The sequence below is a fragment of the Spinacia oleracea genome, chromosome 5, assembly GCF_020520425.1.
Source record: "Spinacia oleracea cultivar Varoflay chromosome 5, BTI_SOV_V1, whole genome shotgun sequence".
Taxonomy (NCBI): domain Eukaryota; kingdom Viridiplantae; phylum Streptophyta; class Magnoliopsida; order Caryophyllales; family Amaranthaceae; genus Spinacia; species Spinacia oleracea.
Genome location: NC_079491.1, coordinates 73,962,258 through 73,978,994, shown reverse-complemented (window position 1 = coordinate 73,978,994; position 16,737 = coordinate 73,962,258). Strand labels below are relative to the sequence as shown.

At 39.2% G+C, this 16,737-nt stretch overlaps 1 long non-coding RNA gene across 1 annotated transcript; it reads left to right on the top strand.

Moving 5' to 3' along the window:
* The first annotated feature begins 4,443 nt into the window (after positions 1–4,443).
* Positions 4,444–7,525, top strand: LOC130460751 (uncharacterized). Its single transcript, XR_008920866.1, has 3 exons — positions 4,444–4,552; positions 5,247–5,309; positions 7,329–7,525. It is a non-coding gene; the product is annotated as an uncharacterized lncRNA (long non-coding RNA).
* Positions 7,526–16,737: the final 9,212 nt, after the last annotated feature.

Genomic DNA, 16,737 nt, shown 5'->3' with positions numbered 1-16,737 from the left:
CAAATGATGAGAAATGATGGTTGTTGGTTAGAATGGAAAGTTAGGAGAAGTATGATGTATATATTGAATAAGAGGCAAAAGCAAAAAAAAAAAAAAAAAAGTTTAGAAAAAGCCAAAAATAGAGAAAAACAAGGCAAAGAGAAAAGTTTCATTTGAAACACAAATAAAAGAGAAAATCAAATCAAGAAAAGTTCAAAAAAGAATATAGTTTAGTTTTGTTGTTGAAGAAGATTGGGGGTGCCCCAAATAAGTGGTGTGAATTTGTTTTGGTCCTATTTTCTTGAGTAAAGTTCATTTTGTGCATCACTTTAGGATTGAGCTCTAGATCCCAAATTTATTAAACATACTTACCCCTAGCCTAACGTTACACCATAAAAGCCCTCTTAACCCTTTTGAGTTGAGTCATTGACGGTGGAGGGAGGAATCGGTCAAATTTATAGAGCGGGATTGTCATGCCGAGATGTCGAGTAACCTTCTTTCCTATCTTGAAATTCTTGTCTTTTCCGGCGCCTTCGCGGCGTCTCGAGAAGCTATCTCCTTAGTTCTCTATGCTTCACACTTGAATCTTTCACTCGACTTAGGACATTGATTAGCGTGCATTCGTTTATCGATTTAGAAATATTTGCATCCTTTTGTGCTCGTTCCATAATAAAAACCCGGCTCTTGGGTTTTTGTAGTTTTCTTTTCTTTTCTTTTCTTTTCTTTTCCTTTCTTCTATTTTCTTTGCTTATTTCTTGGTTTGTTTTCCTTTTTAGGTCTTACCTTGGCCAATTTTTGGAAGAGTTATGGGTTGAACTATTTGGAAACCCTTGCGAGATCCTACTCGCGCTAATGAGAGATTGTTGGGTTTAAAGAGCTTGTTGCATGTGCTTAAATGCAACCGTGATTCCTACGAAAGTGAGTTAGCTTGTGTATTCTTGTAGTTCTTGTTTTCGTAGTTTCTAGACTCTCAATAATAATCTCGATCTTCCCTATTTTATGCTTAGTTTGCTAGAGACTAGAAAACTCTTAGCTTGGGGGATTTTGATGAGCGACATTTAGTGTGATTTCACTACAAATATGCATCAATTAGAGATGAATTTTGAGACGGATAGAATAAACGTCTCAAACTTGAGACGAATTACTAAAATTTCGTCTTTAAATTAAAATTGAGATGGAATTGTATGTGGTGTTTTAAAAATTCCGTCTCAAATTAGTAATGGCTTTGCAAGAATTCCGTCTCAAATTTTTTTGAGACGCCCTCTATAGAGACGCCCTATTTTCGTCTCAAATCCGTCTCTAAGCAAAATTTGGAGACGGATTTGGACTATATAGAGACGAAATTACTCGTCTCTATAAAATGATTATTTTGTAGTGTTTATGTCGCTCTTAGGTTAGGATTTCCTTTCGTTTTTATTATGATTTGTGTGATTTTTTGTAGTTTTAGTGCCATTTATATGTTCTTTTCCACTTTGATGCTTTATAGGTAAATCTTGAAGAAATTTGGAAATCCGAGGTAGATTGTGAAAGAATCAGGCATGTGCGATCGCACAGGAATTCTGTGCGTTCGCACAGTGAAGGAAAAGAGCCATAGAGGAAGATTCTAGTCTGTGCGCCCACACAAAAATTCTGTCCTTTCGCACAGACCTAAGGCCCGATTTGGGGAGTAACTGAGAAAAGTGCGCGCCCGCACAAGAATCAACAGCGCGCTCGCACAAGATGTATCTGCGCCCACACAAAAGAGATGTGCGACCACACATGGGCTGGCAAAGGAATGGTTGAAAACAAAAGCTTTTGCATCCGCACAAGAATTATGTGAGCTAGCACAATACGTAGCTGGTGAATCGTCACTCTCTTTGGACGCATAGAATTTATGTGCGCCCACACCAACTTTTTGATGCACCCCCACAAGGGTACGTGCGCTCGCACGTCGACGCCAGACGGCCCTTTTTACGAATTTGAGCCTCTAATTTTGGAAACATATAAATAGCTTTCGATTTTATTATTTCATAAGTTTTTAGTTTTTTTCAGTTTAGAATTAAATTTTCAGAAATTAGTTTCAAATTCTAGAGAGAGAAATTCAAGATTAATTCATGTTTTGCTTTCAAGTACAAGATTCTTCAAGAATTTAGTAACTTCTCTTCTCCTTAATCTTTCCAATTCTTGCCTTCCTTTTATAAATAGTTTTGATTGTTGAATTTCGCAATTTCTTTCAATTTTGATTTCAATTGAATCCTTGGGAATTCTAGTGTAATTGCTTGTTTGCTTTGCAATTTCGTTTTTCAATTCAATCATGATGATCTTTTTCTTATTTCAACTTCTAGCTTAATTCCCCCAACAATGTGTAGTGAGTAGTTCAGGCTAGGGTATGGGGTGAAGTTTGGGGATTAGTAGGGATGTAGAGTTGAATTCATGATGATATGATGTTGTGATTGAAATTGGATTTGGTAATTAGGATCTCCATGTCTAATTGGATTGGTAGGTGCAAATGCAAACTCTAATTAGTTGATTGGAAATGTTGCATGCTTGTTTGTCAAGAAATTGAGGATTAGCAAAGGCATATGGGATGAACTAGTTCTAATTGGTAGATACTTAGTCTAGAGGTCATGCGAGAGCTTTCTTCCGGATTTGGAAACTCAATGTACTCTATCCGAGAGGTGCCGAATACAATATTTGTTGGTTTTCCCCCTAATTGTTATTCCCCAGCAACATTGACTGATTGAACTTCTATATTTCCTAATGAACCCAAACCTATCCCTGAATTCCCTAGTCTTTCCTTATTGTTTGCTTATCATATTAGTTTTGATATCCTTAGTTCATTAAAATCTATTCAAACTTACTTCTAGGCTAGCTTGATAGTTTAAACTCATTAATCTCCATTCTCTTGGGACGATCCGTTTATAAATTTTAGGTGGTTTACCACTATAGTCAATATAGTCGGTAGATTAGGTGGTTTATAAATTTTGTTTGGTTAGTTCGGTATCCGTTTCAACGACCCGAAATCGGCTTATCAATTGTGCACGGATGTACCCCCCCCCCCCCCAGTGTTCGGATTTTTCGGTAAAAGTGCAGGAAAATTTCCGAACACTTAAGCGCAAGCGTTGGAAAAATCCAGCGCGCAAGTTGCCCGCGCTATAATTTTCTAGTGCTCACATGGAAAGCGCTATTAATTTCTAGCTCTAGGTGGTTGGTATGCGCGGTTTTCACAAGATTCGATTTATTTTCATGTTTTGTTTTCTAGTTAATCTGCAAAGTTGATGAACTTCTTATTACCGAGTAATTGATGCTCGGTTTTCAGGTATTCCCGTGTGGGGATTTCTCTTCTTTTGCGATTTAAGAAAGGTATATGTTTATTACTTCACCTCAAGGAGGGCTTTTCCGGGGTTATAACATGGTTATGTTTTGGGTGAAAAAAATGGTTAAGGCTAAAAATTTCGCATTATACCTAAATTGACAATTAGACTTAGTGTTTAACCTTGTTGGGTCTTGGTAAAACTTCATTGCTGATTAGTACAAAAGTGACCTTAGGTAACACCAAATGGTAACACTTTTAAATTTGTAAAATTATACGATGTATACGTAATACTTTAGTAACACTTTCATATTAGGTAACACTTGTTTGTAACACTTGATATTAGGTAACACTAATTTGTAACACTTTGATATAAGGTAACACTTGTTTGTAACACTTTAATTTATGAACACTTTAAAATTTTAGTTTTAAAACTTACATTAGTTGACCACGTTTTTTTTATAGGCAGGAGACCAATTTTTTTTTAAAATATTATAATTGCTAAATCTGGCAATTATTTAGAATACTTTTTATTATCTAGGGAAGCTTGAATTGGGCTTGTCTCATGAAAGGTTCATCATACCTTAGTGTAGACACCTAAATCGTGTCTCCCATCTGGGATGATGACGATACCATTATCCTTATTAGGCGGTTGGAGCAACTCCGTGCGGAAGTCCCAATTGCTAAGAATATCTCCAAAATACAAGAGTCAAAATCCAATCCCCGAGGCTGTTCCCCTCCCGGAACTCGGTACAAAATACAAATCTTCAAAAATTCAATTTCAAAATCCAAGTACAATCTCATCTAGGATACCATTCCATTGGTTTTACTAAGCCTTTTCTACTCAAAATCATATAAGGCAAGTCAAATTCGGGCGCCCCACAAAACCGAGCAAGCCGGGCCTCGTCCCGTAAAACCGAAATTCAAAACCCGAGAACGGCTTTTTTTTAGACGCCAAATCAAGTCTTAACCTCCAAGAAAACACTAAATGTAATATCCCAAATTTTCGGGTATTTTCTAATAAATTATTTTATAACTTAAAATGATTTTACAAGTTAAAATAGAGGTTTTAATGATTTTAATTATAAAAAATTTAGATTTCCAACCTTATTTAATCATTAATTTCTGAAACTAAGTCTCCTAGTTAAACCCTGATTCATCCTAAGCTATTTATACCCACAAAACCACAAAATTTTGGCCGTGTAAGTTAAATTTCAAAGGAAACCCTCTCCTCTCACATCCCTCTTTGATTGCCGTCATCATCTTCATCTTCCATCTTGGGTAAGTCAACCTTTGTCATTCCCTCCAATTTAGTTCTGAAACATGATTCTTATAATTACATTAAAGGATGATATTAGTTTTGATTATCTTCCCTTCCCATGTTTCATCCTATAGCATATTGGTTATGTGCATATGATTTATATGAATGTAATTTATATGAATGTAGTAGCCATCCATAATGACCGTGAACCATCACTAACCCTGCTTGAAACCTCACAGCCGCATCACCACTAATCACCATCGTTTCCGACGACCTTGAGATAAAAACCATGTCCTTATCCTTCCGCAGATTTTTTGTCCTCTGTAATTACGAGTAACAACTGAAAAATCTGTTTTCAGAAAAAAAAGAAAAGAAAAGGGAGAGTTATAGGTTGATGGTGATGCGAACATTATGATAAGTTTTATGATATTTTCTGGTCAGTTTGTCGGTTGTTGCTATTTTGTTTCACAAAAATTCTACCCAATTTAATACCAAGTGCTTTGTAGGTAATTTTTTGTGAAACATTGACTTTGGTTTTGCTAAGGGAAATTACATTATGTAAATGACATTAATATTTTCCTTCTTTGATAAATAGTTTAAGGATAAGGTGGGTTATTTTATTAGTAGTGTTGAGCATCTTAAATTAGGAGTAAGGGAATTGATAATTTGAGTATTAGCCCGTTTCCTAACTTAGGATTTCGTATTATTATGTAGTCGAACATTACTTCGTGAACCCGCATTCAAACGATTAGGTAGGACGGAGTACGCGCGTTCAAGGTAATTTTCGATGTCCATCAATTTTAGGTCTCGTTAAAAAAAGTATTTTGGATATATTTATGTGTTATTACGTGCTATGGAGATTAAGTGGCATATATATTTTGGATATATGATTTATATGAATGTAATAGCCATCAATAATGACCGTGAACCATCACTAACCCTGCCTGAAACCTCACAGACGCATCACCACAAATCACCATCGTTTCCGACAACCTTGAGATAAAAACCATGTCCTTATCCTTCCGTAGATTTTTTGCGCTATTTCGCTTCGTACTTGTTACTCTGTAATTACGAGTTACAACTGAAAAATCTGTTTTCAGAAAAAGAAAAGAAAAGGGAGAGTTATAGGTTGATGGTGATGCGAAACATTATGATAAGTTTTCTGATATTTTCTGGTCACTTTGTCGGTTGTTGCTATTTTGTTTCACAAAAATTCTACCCTATTTAATACCAAGTGATTTGTAGGTAATTTTTTGTGAAACATTGACTTTGATTTTGCTTTGGGAAATTACATTATGTAAATGACATTAATATTTTCCTTCTTTGATAAATAGTTTAAGGATAAGGTGGGTTGTTTTATTAGTAGTGCTGAGCATCTCAAGTTAGGAGTAAGGGAATTGATAATTTGAGTATTAGCCCGTTTCCTAACTTAGGATTTCGTATTATTATGTAGTCGAAGGTTACTTCGTGAACCCGCATTCAAACAACTAGCTAGAACGGAGTACGCACGTTCAAGGTAATTTTCGATATCCATCATTTTTAGGTCTCGTTATGAAAAGAATTTTGGATATATTTATGTGTTATTACGTGCTATGGAGAGTAAGTGGTTGTATATATACATATATATATATATATATATATATATATATATATATAACTACTTGTAATATGTGTATGACCTTATATATATATATATATATATATATATATATATATGTATATTGTAATATGTGTATGACTTGTAATATATATACTTCCTCCGTTTTAAAAAAATCTTTACAGTTATTATTTGCACGAACTCCAATGCAATATTTAACTACTAATATATCCTATTTTGTATGTGAAAAAATTATAAAAATTTGATATTCTGAAAATTCAAACCGAGACCAATCTGACAAGATCTTACACGTAACGTTTTGATGTATATAATAGTGGGAATTTACGGTCAAAGTTTTTATATCTTGGACCCCTTTTTGAAAGCGTAAAGAACTTTCTGAAACGGAGGTAGTATGAGTTATACGATCTGAATATTATAAGTATATCTAATACGAGATAGTAGTATTATATTATCAGAATACTTGAACTCCATAATAATTTTTTTTATATGGAAGTGTTACTGATCTTGTGGAACTTTTGTTAACTTTGGACGCATTCGTTTATGGTTGTCATTTAGAATGCAAACTATTGGACCATTCTGAACCCTCGGAAACAAGTAGGGTAAACCGACTTCATTAATGGACTTAACTTGTTTTAGTCGTTTCCTATAACTACTTGTAATATGTGTATGACCTTATTAAAATACTAATTATGAAAAGTGTAATCTTAGAGGGAAAAACCCGTAAGGGCTAGGAACAAGTTTTCCTTCTAGTTGTTGTTCCATCGGTGCACGTTAGCGGAGGCCCGATAGGCTTCTAGTAGGTTTCTATTATTCTGTATTAAACTTTCTGCTTAGTCTTCCACCTAATTCTATTGGTGCGCGGTCGCGGAGACCCATAGTCAATTAGTGAGGGGTGTGCACACTAGGGAAATTCTATACGCATCTTACTTTGGTCATTCTCAAGGGTTACGCGCGACCCTTAGCGTTCTCTTTCCCTCGCTTAATTAATATTGATCTTATGTGATAAGTTTAATAATGGAATTATTAAATTGGTACTTGTTGTTTAATTACTTATGTTATAAACGCAAAATGTTTTCAAAATTAAAATTATTTATTTTACGAGATGTAGTTGGAATTACTCAGTTTATCTGATTTTTGGGAGTTTGTCTCTCTTGTCTCTTTTCTAATTATTTTTGCAGGTTGGTAAAGGTACTTGGCTATGAGTGAGGAGACGCTTAGAATAATCACCTAGTGAAGGGACAATTTTTATTTCAGTTTAATTTGGTTTTGTTATTTATTTTATGGGGATGTGTTGTATTATTTTATTGGCCACCTTTTAGACCACTTAGTTAGTTTTGACTTTAATGATTTTAAATTGTTTTGTTGCTTTGGATTTATTTTCAATGGAGAATAAATGTAGCAGTGACACTCCCATGGTTTGGACGATGGATTCATTAAATAAAAACAGGGTTTTTGATTATATTAAATGTCCAAATTTTGGGGGTGTTACACTAAACGCCAAACATCGTACTATTCATACCAAGGTACGCCACTACAAGACGAATCAAGGACGGATCTTGCGTCCTCTTCGTCATGGCTTTTACAGCATTCACGCCACATCACCAGCGTTGGGCGCTGCTTCGGCATGCTGCGCTGGCAAGGGCTGACACTTAGCAGCCATTCCCCCTATAAATACCCCCTAATCCCAAGCATTAGAGGAGGCAGATCAATTATACAACGTCGTAATACCAAAATTACGCCTCAAATCCAAATCCAAAAATCCCTCAAAAACACATTCAATTTTCAAGTTCTAAGCAATTGGGAGCTCTAAAAGGAATTCTTGCCTAAACCTAAATAGGTAATTCCGAATCCCACCATATTCAATCATGTTTCTTTGATTTTCCTACTTCAAAAATGATTAGCAAGTTGGCATTTTTATTACTAAGAATGTCACTTGCAACAATCATACATCTTTTCAAAATCCAAACTTTTCAAAATACAAAAATGCAAACGTTCAAGATTCGAAGATGTTCAAAGTTGCTTGTAACCATCTCGTTGAACTAGAATCATTTTCAAGTATGGAGTAATCAAAGATGATACCTTTTTAACTTTTAAAGGTTTAGTCTTTTAAGATTTAAGACTCCATTTTTCAATATACAAGTTCAAGTTTTCAAATTTCAAGATCCAATAATGTTTAGGGTTGTTCATAAACACTTTCTTAAACTAGGATCCCTTCAAAATGAGAGCATATCAAAGATCTAACATTTTCAACATTAAAAGGCCCGATCTTTGAGATTCTAGTCTCTTAATTTCAATATTTCAAGTTCAACTTCAATATTTCAAGTTCAAGTTCAAGTATTTCAAGTTCAATATTTCAAGATCCAAACTTTCAAATTCAAGTTCTATATGCAAAATCTAGGACACTTTGGGATGAGAAACTTCTCCCAAGTTGAGATTTTTGGCTTTGAATTCGTGTCCAGCGCACTTATTTTTAAGTTGCCTTTTGGCGTTCGAATCTCATGTGCCCAAGTACAAATTTCAATATTGCCATTTCAATTATGCACCTTCAATTCGCAATTTCAATTTCGCGCCTTTCAATTATGCACTTTCAATTCCGCAATTTCAATTCCTCACCTTTCAATTTTGCACTTTCAATTATGCCATTTCAATTCCGCATTTCAATCCCGCACTTTAAATTCCGCAGTTTAAATTCCGCAACTTTACTTTCCTAGTCCTTTTAGGCAATGTGGACCTACTCCCTAGTCCAATTCTAGGGGGTCTTGTATTTACTAATTCCGCACTTATTTACTATTGTAATGTTGCTTTATTTGCTTTATTGCTTTCATTACCGCACATGCTAAATCCAACAAAATGCAAGGTTACATCACGCTTAACAAAGATAATTTCTTGGACAAACGGATCTTAGGTTCCCTTAAATTAACTTTAAAGCAAAGTGACCACCATACAAAGTAGAAATTCAATTTGTCCTAAATTCAAACCCACATAGTCTAAACTAGGGTATTTTCGAAAATGCTATGTCACGTACTTGAATAATTACTAAAGCTCACGGAATAAGCATCTCGTTCCCTTGCCCGGATCTCACCCATCCGTTTCGAAGATTCAAGTCTTATCCTAGTAGAGTCACTTACGGTCTTTCGAGACAAGACCCTAAATAATGTTTGGTGGCGACTCCTACAAAGTACAAAATACGAAGGTTTCTAAAAAACCGCCCCCCGTAGGAAATGATTCAAAAAACCGTCCTACAATTCTAACGACTCCGCTGGGGAGTTCCTCATTTCAACTTCGAAAATACGAGCAGACTACGAGCATCAAGCCAGTGATCTGCTTAAGTTCTGGATGCTAGCACTGGCGCCAGGCGCAGCCACCTGCGCCCAATCAGATTCCCATGGCAGGGGAAGACATGGAGAAGACAACCTTCATCACTCAGAGGGGTACATATTGCTACACAGTTATTCCGTTCGGACTAAAGAACGCAGGGGCAACCTATCAAAGAACAGCGATAACTATCATCAGCGATATGATTCATAGGGAGATTGAAGTATATGTCGACGACATGATCGTCAAGTCCAAGGAACGACATGAGCATACCTCAGTACTCCGAAATTTCTTCGACAGGCTCAGACAATACAATATGAGGCTCAATCCTCAGAAGTGCGCGTTCGGGGTAACGTCAGGCAAGTTACTCGGATACGTCATCAGCTCTCGTAGCATAGAGTCGGATCCTTCGAAAATCAAGGCCATTCAAGAGATGAATCCGCCAACGAACGAGAAGGAGATTCGGGGGTTTCTCGGCAAACTGCAATACATCAGTAGGTTCATTTCAAAGCTCACTATGATGTGTGAACCGGTATTTCGAAAGCTCCGTAAAAGCGAACCCAAGGCCTGGGGTGAGGATTGCCAACATTCATTCAATACTATCAAAGACTATCTTTCCAATCCACCAGTGCTAAAGCCAGCCATGCCAGGAATTCCCCTCAGGCTTTATCTTACAACAACGGAATCAACAATTGGGGCCATGTTCGCCCAAGAAATTGAAGGCAAGGAGAACGCCGTCTACTACATCAGCAAAAAGTTGATTGAGTACGAGACCAGATACACTCAGCTCGAGAAACTTAACATCGCCTTAGTTTGGGCTACAAAGAAACTACGGCACCACATGCTCTCCCATACAGTGCACGTGATCAGCAAAGCAGATCCTCTCAAATACCTGTTCAAAAAACCAGCTCTCAACGGACGGTTATCCAGATGGTTGGTCATGCTAGAAGAATTCGATATCAAATACATCTCGCAAAAGTGTATCAAGGGGTCAGCAGTATCGGACTTCCTAGCCGACTGTCCCGTCGAGGCAGAAAAGGAGGATTACGACTTACCCGACGAGCAAATCTTAATGACCAGTAATGACAGTTGGTCAATGCATTTTGACGGTGCTTCCAATCAGAACGGATGTGGTGTTGGAGTAATTCTAGTAGCCTCAGACGGCACTCACATTCCTATATCACCAAAACTGCAATTCAACGTCACAAACTATGCGGCAGAATATGAAGCATGCATTATGGGCCTGGAAGCTGCCTTAGCATTGGGTGTCCAGAAACTTCGAGTGTACGGAGATTCCTCGTTAATCATCAATCAAATTTTCGGCAAATGGAAAGTAAGGAGTGAGAGCTTGGCTCCATACCAGTCATATCTTGAGAAGTTGTCTGAGCAGGTAGAAAAGCTTCGTTATACATATCTCCCAAGAGAGGAGAATCAATTTGCTGATGCACTAGCAAAAATGGCCTCGATGATCAACATTCCAAATGGCGAAGCTGAAATGCCACTTACAATTGAAACCCGTCAAGAAGCAGCATATGTCCATGCTATTAATGACATCGAGCCTGACACAGAGGAACCTTGGTTTACGGACATTCAAAGGTATCTGCAAAATTCCGAATATCCCCCACACTTCTCAAGCAAGAATAAAAGGGCTCTACGATTACAATCTGCCAATTTCGTCATAGAAGGCGGCGTGCTATACAAGAGGTCCCTTCGCGGTCCTAATCTTCGATGCGTCGACAAAGACAAAACTCAAAGAGTAATGGACACCGTACATGCCGGAGTCTGTGGTACCCACATGAATGGGAAGATGTTGGCCCTCAAAGTCACCAGGGCTCGATACTATTGGACTACCCTCGAACGGGATTGCTACTTCTCTGTCAAGAAATGTCCTACCTGCCAGAAATGTGCGAATCTAAAGCACATTCCCCCATCATTCCTATACTCTCAATCATCACCATGGCCATTCTCAGCTTGGGGTATCGACGTCATCGGTAAAATCACTCCAACAGCCACCGGGGTTCATGAGTTCATACTAGTTGCTATTGACTACCTCACCAAATGGGTCGAAGCCAGGTCATTCAAAGTGTTGGGTTCCAAGCAAGTGGCCCAGTTCATACAAGAAAACATCATATGCAGATGCGGAGTTCCTCACGAGTTCATCAATGACCAGGGAATCCATTTTCAAGGAGAGTGTGAAGATCTATTCACCGAGTACAAAATTAAACATCATCGCTCTTCGCCTTATCGCCCACAAACCAATGGAGCAGTCGAAGCAGAAAATTAACAAGAATATCAAGACAATCATCATGAAAATGACTACCAATTATAAGGACTGGCCCCAGAAGCTGCACTTCGCATTGTGGGGGTATCGAACTTTAATTCGCACTTCAACTGGTGCAACCCGATTCTCATTGGTCTATGGAATGGAGGCATTACAACCTATCGAGCTAGAGATACCTTCTCTAAGGATAGTCCTCGAAAGCAAAATACCAGAAGCTGCATGGGTACAAGCAAGGTATGATGAGCTAATCATGCTCGATAAGTGTCGACTTCAGGCTGCTCACACGTACAAGGTTATCAGCGCCGAGTGGCAAGACATTTCAACAAGAGGGTCAGGACCCGAGACATCAAGGAAGGTGAGCTTGTCCTGAAAGCCCTTCACAAAAGCATCATGGACCCAAGGGGAAAATTCAAACCCAACTGGGCAGGCCCATACATTGTCAAGAAAATCCTCTCCCGGGGAGCAGTCGAACTAACAGACATCGATGGAATAGAATTCAGATCACTGACCAATCTCGATCAACTCAAGAAGTTCTATGTCTAAGTTCAATGTTCATGTTCAAAATTCAATTCAAAGTCCTATAATATGGTTAGAACTACGTCCAGCCTGATTCCCTAACGGGACATGTAGGCAACCTCATTCCGAGGCCCGGCCACTTTAATACCAAAAAATTCAAAATTTCCTCAATTAAGGGCATCCTAAAAATCAAACTCCAAATTCAAAATCCAATTCTTGTTGTCTTTATTCCAAATGTGCCAATTCAAAGCAAAGCATATTCAAGCGGAATTTAACACAATAATTTGTTATTTGGCTCTAAGGCCTTCAAAGCTAATTTGAATACAAGGTTAGGATCAAGTGAAGCAAAGTTCAAAATCCTTTTCACTTCCTAAACACATTTTCTAAACACATTTTCCAAACACATTTTTCAAACACAATTCCTTCTAATACAACTCAAACACATCTCAGCCTGCAAAGATCTAGGGTCGGGCGACTATGCTCTTGAGTCCTTGCACCTTGAGTACTATCCCCCCGGCTCCTCCTGCAATCAATCATCAATCATCAATCTTCCCCTTGCCCAAGCGGCGGGAGAAGGAACTTGCTAGCCTTCCAAAGCGGGAGGATGACGAACCTCCTTTGGACTCAGACCGGTCAAGCACCGGACGGGCCATACTCCCGTCACCTTCCTCATAGTCAGTTGATGCAGGGCGTCTAGTCCTAGAACCTCGAACTCTAGCTGATCCGGAGAGAGAAGTGTCCCTCTGGCTTGGGCCCTGCATCCATATAGTATACCCTGCAGACAGAGTAACTGGCTCAGGTGGGAAATGAATATTCAAAAACGGTTTGGCGACCCAATACTGCCTCCAAATTTCAAGCCGACTGGCGTTCTGTGCAACAGGTTTCGGGTTCTCTTCAGTACAGTCCGGGATCTCTTGTTTCAAGCCATACTGTCTCATCACTCGGGCAGCCGAGTAGAAGACCAGCATTGTGTGGCTCGGTACCCTCAAAGCAGTGGAGCCGGGTGCATAGCTCATTGCAGTAATTCTCCACCAAGGAACTACCCACCTTATGCAAGATTCCATCCCAGAGAGTGCGCATCGCCACTCGTCCAAGGAAAGCCGGCCATACATCATGGGCCGTACAGTGAACCCCTTCGTATTATAGCTCTCCATGTTCTCCGGTGGTGCCACAAGCATGAGCCTCTCCATAAGCCAGACCTTGGGGAGTATACAAGAAATGCATTTCAAAATTCAACATTCAAAATTCAATACAAGTACAAATTCAATATACAAGAAGGCTCTAGATCCTTACTTAGAGTAATACTGGACTTCCTGATGGCAAAGAAGAGGGATCCGACTTCAGCATGTCCAGGCCCATCAATGTTTCGCCAATTACAAGCGGCATTTGGTCCCGACCACTAGCAAACTGCTCCACAATCTCTATTAGGGAGGCATCGCTGTTGCCAAGCCTTTAGTGCTTTAGTGCTTCAGACAGCAAAGTACAATCTCCATTATTCAAGATTCTAAAGCCGCAAGCCGCACAATTTCAAGCAGTCCGGATCAACGCTTCGGGCAGATTTCGGTTCAAAATTCAGCATTCTAGTCCTAGATCGGCGTCCTAAGTCGAGTCTGCATATGCATAGCAAAAGTTGAATATACTTTGACTTACGCTTTTTCTTACCAAAAAACCTCATTCAAAGTGGCGGCTTATAGTGGGTATATACACCCGAAAAAATGGGCAAATTTTTTTCAAAATTTTCATGCATGCATATAGCCACAAATTTCAAAAGCACACACAACGCATACAAAATACAATTTTTTCAACCATACAAGATTCAAAGATTCCAAACCTTGCAATTTTCAAATACAAAGTCATCAAAAGATTCAATTCAAGTCATAAAAGATTCAGAATTTCAAGCCGTACAAAAAATTCAACCATACAAATCCATACAAATACAACCCAACCTATATAAAATCAACCCAAGCAAGCTGGAACTCGCTACCAAGCAGGGTCAATCCGAGTCGTCATGTGAGGGGGTCGAAAAAGCGCGAGGCTAATGCGTGACCTTGTCCCTCGTGGGTGTGACGATTCTTTTTATTCAATCAAGTGTAATTGGATTTCCTGTGAGTATACACCCAATTGACTAGTAATATAGGAGTCGCCATTCAACTTTTAACAACAATGAGAAAAACTGACAAAACTCGGTTATCGTGACATAAAGGGAGTGCAATTATGTTTGACCACGACGGCCGTAGGTTCCCTTGTGATCCCTGGTGTGGGGATCTCTCAATATACACCCGCAAGGTAGAGATTGAGGGTTCGGGGGACTGTAACTACCGAGAGGAGTACTTCGCTCGTCGATAACTCCAGAGGCAGGATACCCTTACTAGCTCAGCATAAATAATTGAAGGGACATGCGTTAATAATTAAACTAATCTGAGTTGATTTTAGCAATATGCAACATATAATACTAATTCGATCGTGATTATCTGATTTAAATAGCATTAAGGGACCTAGCATGATAATCCGATTTCTCAAAAATATCATATTTGTTAGGCGTGATAGAACAATCATATTAGGTTAGTTTAACAGTTCATAAAAAGGGTGAGGAAAGCAGTTAAATCATCGAAAAGGGACACATTACGACGCACCCTTGAGAGGTGCGTCACGGTTCTCAGAAAACTAACCACTTTGACTCTGCTATTTCTCCTTTTTATTTAACGAATATCAATTATGGTACAGGATACGTTCTGTTCGATTTATGGATCGATTGCGACAGAACGCGTGAACAATTTCGCAGCGAGAGGCTTAGGCTAAGGGGTTTAGAGTCAATACTCATAATATAATTATGTGTTGTTGTGTGTTCTTTTACGTCGAATTTAGGGGCCTATTTATAGGGAAGAGTTCGTGGAAAGATAGAATTGCAGAGTTCTAATCCACAAAGAATTAGGAAAAAACACGTACCCAGGTATTTTCAGCGCCCAGGCCTGGGCGCCGAAGATTTCGGCGCCCAGAGCCAGGCGTTGAAAATAGGGTCTGGGCTGTTTTCTTTAGTCAGATCGGATTCCTGAAATCCGTAGAGTTTGAGATTAATTCGAGTCTTTTAGCGCGTATGAATTTTGTGACGGAATGCGTCTGGGCCCGTTACGAACTCTAGGCTCGTTAGGATATTAATTAATACGTAACTCTTATTTCCGAATCATATTAGGAATAGGTTTCTCGTAGTTTTCTATCTCATTTAGGATTTATGTTGGAATGCAACACCTAATTCTGACAGGTTTCTATCTTTTATGATTTGCCACTTTTAGAAGCTACCTTTTACGGCAGTTACTATTTTTAGCAGGTTTCCACAAATAGCAGGTTTCGGGTGAAATGAAATGGGGAATCGAGATTCGTTTATTTTATAGGAGATGCGTTGTCAAGTGGAGTTTTTATGCTTTCATCATCGAATCTTTCCCTTGCGGGAACGGGGACAAAAGTAGGTGTCTACAGTTAGCCCCCACTTTGACTGAGTCTTGGAGTAAGACAATGGTTAAAGTATTAGACGGAGTGCGTCACACAAGCCATGGTGTATGTGACCTGTTTTGCGAGGGTCTCACGAGCCCCCGAGTGATATCATTTGACTTAAGGGTCATCACTTGAAGTGTCGACATATCCCTCACGTGTCATTGGGATTTGTCAACTGATAGTATAGAAACTTCCTCACTTTGTCATTGTAAGAATCTAAAGGTGCGTAGAAACTCCTTCACTTTGTCATTGGGAGTGGCTACAGAGTTTTTCGAAATCAAAGCTATAAAGTGTAATTCGGCCTGGCCAAGCCCAATCACGAGGTAAAACGTTTTTTAAAGACTCTCATTTTCAGGGCTAGCTAAACGAGAAAACCCCCTTGTTTTTATAGGACGTAAAACGAAGGAAAATCCAGCACCCTTGTTTTTATAGGACGTAAAGCGAAGGAAAATCCAGCAAAAGTTATCGCTGCAGCGACTAAGGACCTGCGCGGTTAGTGACGCAGACCCCGCCCGCTGAAGGTGAGCGAGCCTGTCTGTTGAGGGTGGACGCCCCGTCCGATAGAAGTGGACGAATCTATTTTGATGTTTTGAAAATAAGGACCTACGCGGTTTGTGACGTAGACCCCGCCGGCTGAAGATGGCGAACCTTGTCCGCTGAGGGTGGACACCCCGTCCGATAGGAGTGGAAGAATCTATTTTGAAATTTATTTTGCTTTTTTGAAAATAAGGACCTACGTGGTTTGCGCCGTGGACCCCGCCGGCTGAAGATGGCGACCCTATTTTAAATTTGGAGACTTTATTTTTTGTCGAAAACTGAGCACCTGCGCGGCTAGTGACGCAGACCCCGCCCGCTGAAGGTGGGCGAGCCCTGTCCGCTAAGGGTGGACGCCCCGCTCGCTGGAGGTGAGCGAACCTGAATTCGTCTTTTCGATTTGGGATTTGCGTATCGCGATCTGGCCCGATTGAGGTGGGCAAGTCCTTATT